Below are 8,298 nucleotides of genomic sequence, written 5' to 3'. Positions count from 1 at the left end.
GGTTTCCAACAAATTTTATGATCAAGAATCACACCCACAAATTTGTTTTCATAGACTCTTTCTATTTTATCATTATTAATCATAACTTTTACTTGTGTGTCAGTTTTACGATTACCAAAAAGCATAAATTTGGTTTTATCTAGATTTAACGATAATTTGTTTAAGTCAAACCATATTTTTAATTTATTAATTTCTGATGTGACCCCCTCCAAAAGCTGCTTCAGATTTTGCCCTGAACAGAAAATATTAGTGTCATCAGCAAAAATCACAAATTTTAAACTGTTAGTCACACTACATATGTCATTTATGTACATAATAAATAATTTTGGACCCAATATTGACCCCTGTGGTACTCCACAGGTGATACCCAAACAATCTGATCTGAACTCCCCCATTTGAACAAATTGTAGTCTGTTACTTATGTAACTTTTCATCCAATCTAATGCAATTCCTCTGATACCATACTTTTCCAGTTTATTGATTAACAAACTATGATCAATTGTATCGAAAGCTTTTTTTAAATCAATAAATACTCCCCCTGCATATTGTTTGTTATCTATAGCACTGGTAATGTCTTCAATTAACTCCATAATTGCCATTGATGTAGATCTGTTTGACCTGAATCCATATTGACTATCAACCAATAATTCATGCTTCTCAATAAAATTATCCAATCTGATTACATACAATTTTTCTAATATTTTGGAGAACTGAGAGAGTAAAGACAATGGCCTATAATTTGTGAATTTATTTTTCACTCCAGATTTATGAAGTGGAATGATTTTAGCAATTTTCATTTTGCTTGGGAATACACCTGTTTTGAAAGACAAATTATAAATATGAGTTAACGGTTTAACAATTGCACCAATGATTTCCTTAATTAAAACCATATCAATATCGTTCACGTCTGTTGACTTTTTATTCTTACAATTATTTACAATATCAATAATCTCAATTTCCTCAGCTGGTTTCAAAAACATAGAGTAAGGGTTACTGTCTAAATAATCCACTGCCTTCACCTCACCTTCAGTCAGTGGATTTTTTATTACATCGGCCAGTTTTGCTCCCACACATACAAAGAAATTGTTAAACCCATTGGCCGCATCTTTCATATTGTTTAAAGTCCTCTCATTATCTATAAAATACGGAGGGTATTTATTATTCATTGGTCCATTCCTTATGATATTATTTAGCACTTTCCATATACCCTTGATATCATTTTTATTATCATTTAATATTTTATTATAATAATCTTTCTTCCCCTCCTTGAACTGCCACCTTAACGTGGTGGAGGGGTTTGAGTACCCGAATGACCCTAGGAGCTATGTTGTCCGGGGCTATATGCCCCTGGTAGGGTCTCCCAAGGCAAACAGGTCCTAGGCGACGGGTCAGACTAAGAGCAGTTCAGAACCCCCTTATGAGAAGACTAAATCTAAGGACCGTGACGTCGCCCGGTATGGCGCAGCCGGGGCCCCACCCTGGAGCCAGGCCCGGGGTTGGGGCTCGTATGCGAGCGCCTGGTGGCCGGGCCTCTCCCCACGGGGTCCGGCCGGGCTCAGCCTGAAGGAGCGACGTGGGGCCGCCTTCCCGTGGGCTCACCACCTACAGGAGGGACCGTAAGGGGCCGGTGCTTAGACAATCGGGCGGCAGTCGAAGGTGGGGGCCTCGACAGCCCGATCCCTGGACACGGAAACTAGCTCTAGGGACGTGGAACGTCACCTCACTGGCGGGGAAGGAGCCCGAGATTGTGCGTGAGGTTGAGAGGTTCCGACTAGCGATAGTCGGGCTCACCTCTACGCACAGCTTGGGCTCTGGAACCACACTCCTCGAGAGAGGATGGACTCTTCACCACTCTGGAGTTGCCCATGGTGAGAGGCGGTGGGCTGGTGTGGGTTTGCTTATAGCCCCCCAGCTCAGCTGCCATGTGTTGGAGTTTACCCCGGTGAACGAGAGGGTCGCTTCCCTGCGCCTTCGGGTCGGGGATAGGTCTCTCACTGTCGTTTGTGCCTACGGGCCGAACGGCAGTGCAGAGTACCCGGCCTTCTTGGAGTCTCTGGGAGGGGTGCTGGAAAGTGCTCCGACTGGGGACTCCGTCGTTTTACTGGGGGACTTCAACGCCCACGTGGGCAACGACAGTGACACCTGGAGGGGCGTGATTGGGAGGAACGGCCCCTCTGATCTGAACCCGAGCGGTGTTCAGTTATTGGACTTCTGTGCTAGTTACAGCTTGTCCATAACGAACACCATGTTCAAGCATAAGGGTGTCCATCAGTACACGTGGCACCAGGACACCCTAGGCCGTAGGTCGATGATCGACTTTGTGGTCGTTTCATCCGACCTCCGGCCGTATGTCTTGGACACTCGGGTGAAGAGAGGGGCGGAGCTGTCAACCGATCACCACCTGGTGGTGAGTTGGATCCGATGGCGGGGGAGGAAGCTGGACAGACTCGGCAGACCCAAACGTACTGTGAGGGTCTGCTGGGAACGTTTGGCCGAGTCTCCTGTCAGAGAGATCTTCAACTCCCACCTCCGGCAGAGCTTCGACCGGATCCCGAGGGAGGCTGGAGATATTGAGTCCGAGTGGACCATGTTCTCCACCTCCATTGTCGAAGCGGCCGCTCGGAGCTGTGGCCGTAAGGTTTCCGGTGCCTGTCGAGGTGGCAATCCCCGAACCCGGTGGTGGACACCGGAAGTAAGGGATGCCGTCAAGCTGAAGAAGGAGTCCTATCGGGCCTGGTTGGCTTGTGGGACTCCTGAGGCAGCTGACAGGTACCGGCAGGCCAAGCGGACTACAGCCCGGGTGGTTGTGGAGGCAAAAACTCGGGCCTGGGAGGAGTTCGGTGAGGCCATGGAGAAGGACTATCGGTCCGCCTCGAAGAGATTCTGGCAGACCGTCCGGCGCCTCAGGAGAGGGAAGCAGTGCCCTACCAATGCTGTTTACAGTAAAGGTGGGGAGCTGTTGACCTCAACTGGGGATGTCGTTGGACGGTGGAAGGAATACTTCGAGGATCTCCTCAATCCCGCTGTCACGTCTTCCATTGAGGAAGCAGAGGCTGAGGGCTCAGATGTGGACTCGTCCATCACCCAAGCTGAAGTCACCGAGGTAGTCAAGAAACTCCCCGGTGGCAAGGCACCGGGGGTGGATGAGATCCGCCCTGAGTACCTCAAGTCTCTGGATGTTGTGGGGCTGTCTTGGCTGACACGCCTCTGCAGCATCGCGTGGCAGTCGGGGACGGTGCCTCTGGAATGGCAGACCGGGGTGGTGGTCCCTCTTTTTAAGAAGGGGGACCGGAGGGTGTGTTCCAACTACAGGGGGATCACACTTCTCAGCCTCCCTGGGAAAGTCTATGCCAGGGTACTGGAGAGGAGAATCCGGCCGATAGTAGAACCTCGGATTCAGGAGGAACAGTGTGGTTTTCGTCCAGGCCGTGGAACACTGGACCAGCTCTATACCCTCTACAGGGTGCTGGAGGGTTCATGGGAGTTTGCCCAACCAGTCCACATGTGCTTTGTGGATTTGGAGAAGGCATTCGACTGTGTCCCTTGCGGCGGCCTGTGGAGGGTGCTCCGGGAGTATGGGGTCCGGGGCCCTTTGCTAAGGGCTATCCGGTCCCTGTACGACCGGAGCAGGAGCTTGGTTCGTATTGCCAGCAGTAAGTCAGACTTGTTCCCGGTGCGTGTTGGACTCCGGCAGGGCTGCCCTTTGTTGCCGGTTCTGTTCATGATTTTTATGGACAGAATTTCTAGGCGCAGCCAGGGGCCGGAGGGGGTCAGGTTTGGTGACGACACGATTTCGTCTCTGCTCTTTGCGGATGATGTTGTCGTGTTGGCCTCATCAAGCCAGGACCTTCAGCATGCACTGGGACGGTTTGCAGCCGAGTGTGAAGCGGCTGGGATGAGAATCAGCACCTCCAAATCCGAGGCCATGGTCCTCAGTCGGAAAAGGGTGGCTTGCCCACTCCAGGTTGGTGGAGAGTTCCTGCCTCAAGTGGAGGAGTTTAAGTATCTTGGGGTCTTGTTCACCAGTGAGGGAAGGATGGAACGGGAGATTGACAGACGGATCGGTGCAGCTTCTGCAGTAATGCGGTCGATGTACCGGTCTGTCGTGGTGAAGAAAGAGCTGAGCCGCAAGGCGAAGCTCTCGATTTACCGGTCAATCTACGTTCCTACTCTCACCTATGGTCATGAGCTTTGGGTCATGACCGAAAGGACAAGATCCCGGATACAGGCGACCGAAATGAGCTTTCTCCGCAGGGTGGCTGGGCGATCCCTTAGAGATAGGGTGAGAAGCTCAGTCACCCGGGAGGAGCTCAGAGTAGAGCCGCTGCTCCTCCACATCGAGAGGGGTCAGCTGAGGTGGCTCGGGCATCTGTTCCGGATGCCTCCTGGACGCCTTCCCGGGAAGGTGTTCCGGGCGCGTCCCACTGGGAGGAGACCCCGGGGAAGACCTAGGACACGCTGGAGAGACTATGTCTCCCGGCTGGCCTGGGAACGCCTCGGTGTCCCCCCAGAAGAGCTGGAGGAAGTGTCTAGGGAGAGGGAAGTCTGGGGTTCTCTGCTTAGACTGCTGCCCCCGCGACCCGGCCCCGGATAAGCGGAAGAAGATGGATGGATCTTTCTTACTTAACCTCATGATACTGGTCAATTTATTTTTATATCTTTTGTATTTATTCTCAGCTTCTTTGGTTCTGTGTTTTATAAATTCTTTGTACAAGGTGTTCTTTTTTTTGCAAGCATTTTTTAATCCCTTTGTCATCCATGGTCTCTCTTTAAATTTGTGCTTCATGGTAAATTGTTTTATCGGACAGTGTTCATCATATAATGATTTAAAAGTAGACAGAAATGTTGCGTATGCATTATTGGTATCAGTCTCATCATACAATTTTTTCCAATTATATGCAAGTAATTCTCTTCTGAGTGTATTTATTGATTCAACAGTTCTGATTCTCCTGTAACTAATCACCTTAACTTCCTTATACTTCACATGATCACAAACACACATCACAAAAACTGGCAAATGATCACTTATGTCATTTAGTAACAACCCACTCATTAGACTATTGTCCATTCGGTTTGTGAATATATTGTCTATTAGAGTTGCACAGTGTGATGATATTCTGCTTGGTTTTGTTATAAGTGGGAAAAGACTCATGCTAAACATTAAATCGATAAATTCATCTGTCAGTTTATGCTTACTGGGATTTAAAAGATCTATATTAAAATCCCCACAAATGAACACCGTTTTTTGCTCATTCTTAGTAAATAGACTTTCCATACTGTTCATGAACATTTCGATATTTGAACCAGGGGCTCTGTATACACAGCTTACAATTACATTTTTCTTTTTTTCCAAATTAATTTCGACCGTTATTATCTCCATCACATCATCAATGATAGGTGACATATTTTTCACAATTTTATATTTTAATCTTCTATCTACATACAATGCTACTCCACCTCCTTTTTTATTCTCTCTATTAACATAATTCAATTCATATCCATCCAACTCATGATCAACACCCTTCTCAGAATTAAGCCAGGTCTCAGATATGGCTATCACCTGGAATGGTTTTTTTAAATGACTTAAGAATTTTTTGATGTAAAGAAAATTTCCATATAAGCTTCTGCTATTAAAATGAACAATTGACAATCCATAATCAGATTTTATAATCTTGTTGAATTGATCATCAGAGTAATAACAACAGTTGTTGTTTATGTTGTTAAGAAAATTGTTTTCTGGGTCAAGATCTTGTTCAAAACTATGTAGATTATGATCAGTGAATTTGAAAGTTTTTAAGTTCCAACCTTCATTGTCATCATTGTCACTCTCATTTTCACCTGTTGTTAAGTTTAAACAGTCAAGCTCTTCAAAAGAGTCCATAGCCATTATAATTCAAATAAGTCACACACATTGATACATATTGAACCCCTTACTAAGTTACATGATCATGATTCACTGGTACTTGTCCAGCTCCTCAATGAATCCAACAGTCAGTACTCTGGCTTCTTCAGGTGACCCGTTAAGTTTAATGAACACCTTGCAGTTAGTTGTCCAGGTTGACTGGATTTTCCTCTGCTTCCTTAGGAAGCGTGCCCTTCTAGCTATGTCTGCATTTTTTTTCGTCAGGTGCTCGTTCACATAAACATCAGTCCCTCTAAGCTTTTTACCTTGCCTGAGCAAAGCATTTTTGTTTTTTCTGTTCGTAAAGCGAATTATTATTGCAGGTTTGTCATTCTTGTTTTTCCGGGGTAAGGGATGACAAGCCTCAATATCGGTTTGTGATATTGATAAGCCTTTGCTGTGAAAAAAAGCAATCACCTGTTGCTCAACGGGGTCCATGTCTGGATCGATGAGCTCCCCATTTCCTGTCGTTGTCACCGCCCTGGCGTAAGAACGCGGCCTGGTCTCCAATCCGCTGACAACAATATCGTTCATGCGGGAATGAATACATCATTAAGGGTTTGTTTGACGAAGCGTTTGGAGTCTGCTCTTCATGAGCACCGCTGTTCGGCCCATCAGTGTGTTTCAGCAGCAATCTTTAAAACCCGTTAAAGGCCTCATGGATCCATCCATCTCAGATGCAGATGAGAGCTTTAATCATGATCAGACAGGTGAGAAGATATAGCAAATTAACACCATAATAGAGCAGAGAGTGCTGGACTTTAAGAAATATGAAGTACACTTCAGTGTTTTCACTTTCAGAGAGAGTTATTAAGAGACTAACCTCATTTACTTTGTGTCTCTGGAACAGGTTACACCTTAAATGCAGATTTCAAAGACTGTTCTCTGTTCCCTAGACACAAAAACATAAAAATATATATAACAGCATGAACCTTAAGGGTTAAATAACGTGTACAATCTTTGCACTTTTTTCTGACAGTGTTGGGTTGTGATGTAAAAAAAATAAATAATAATAATAATAATAGTGCTGTAAAACAATTAATCGCATCCAAAATAAAAGTTTTTGTTTACATAATATATGTGAGTATACTGTGTATATTTATGTATAGTTAAATACAGACACATGCATGCATAATTAAAAAAAAAATGTTGTTTATATGTTAAATATATTCATATATAATATAAAATATAAGATAAGATTATATATAATCTAAAATATTTTCAAATTATATACTGTATGTGTGTGTGTGTGTATTTATATATGCATAATATACACAGTAAATATACAAATAATGTAAACAAAAACCTTTATTTTGGATGTGATTAATTGAGAATAATTGTTTGACAGCACTAGCAAAAATAAATAAATAAATAAATACAAAAAACAAACAAACACCCTTTTCTATCAAAGGCAACACCAGACTTCATTAACTTTCTTCATTAAGTACACAACGACACAAAAATGAACAGGATGCATCACAAGGCTAAAAAGAAAACCAATTAATATGATTTCCATCTTACATTTAATAACCCAGCTATAAATAAAAGCTATAAATGAAAGACAGTCAAAGATCTTGAGGGCTGTTTGGGAAGGAGAAGGTGCTCATCTGTGCTCATGAATTATACAATCATATCATTAACTTGCTTGCAAGAGTTACCTCTGTACTTCTGAATAACATGTCAGACAGTCCATACATTATTTGTTCAACAGCTGAATGAATCGTCATCACCTCACATGATTATCACTGCTGCTGTACATTCATTACTGTAATCACACACACACACACAGTATGTACAGTACAGTGTCTTTATTAGTCACATAATCTATTTTAAGTTCATAAACCCACAGAGACACGTGTTCATCCCATCACATTCTGTACGTGTGGATTTTCCTTCTCTGGCTATAATCCATATCTCTGTATTTACTGCGCTTTCTGCTATAGGAGCCAAGCACTCGAGGTAATGAACTGCCCATTTGATATATCTCGCTCTGCTACAGCAGCAGTTCTCGGATTACTCTTCCATCACTCTCCGGCAACACACACACACACACACACACACACACACACACACACACGCGCGGACACTTTTGTCTGTTTTTTTTTTTTCATAAATTATTTTTATGAGGTTTTTAATTTAGTTTTTGTGGCTTTTGGTCTACGTCTGTTAGCATTCAGGTCATGTATATGCTCATGCACTCTTAGCTTCTCAGTTGTGTAGGTCCAAAATACATCAGCATAGAACAGAAATTCATCTATGAGCAAAAAGAGAGAATCTAAAAAGTTGAGGGTACTGTACACTTTTAATGAAAAATAAAGGTTCTTAAAGTGGATTTTGCATTATGATACCAAGTATAGAAGAACAGATTTGGATTCCCAAAATAAACTTTCAGTGAA

This window comes from Carassius carassius, chromosome 23, assembly GCF_963082965.1.
Source record: "Carassius carassius chromosome 23, fCarCar2.1, whole genome shotgun sequence".
NCBI classification, from domain to species: Eukaryota; Metazoa; Chordata; class Actinopteri; order Cypriniformes; family Cyprinidae; genus Carassius; species Carassius carassius.
The sequence above is the reverse complement of the archived record's forward strand: the minus strand, read 5'-3'. Positions refer to the sequence as shown.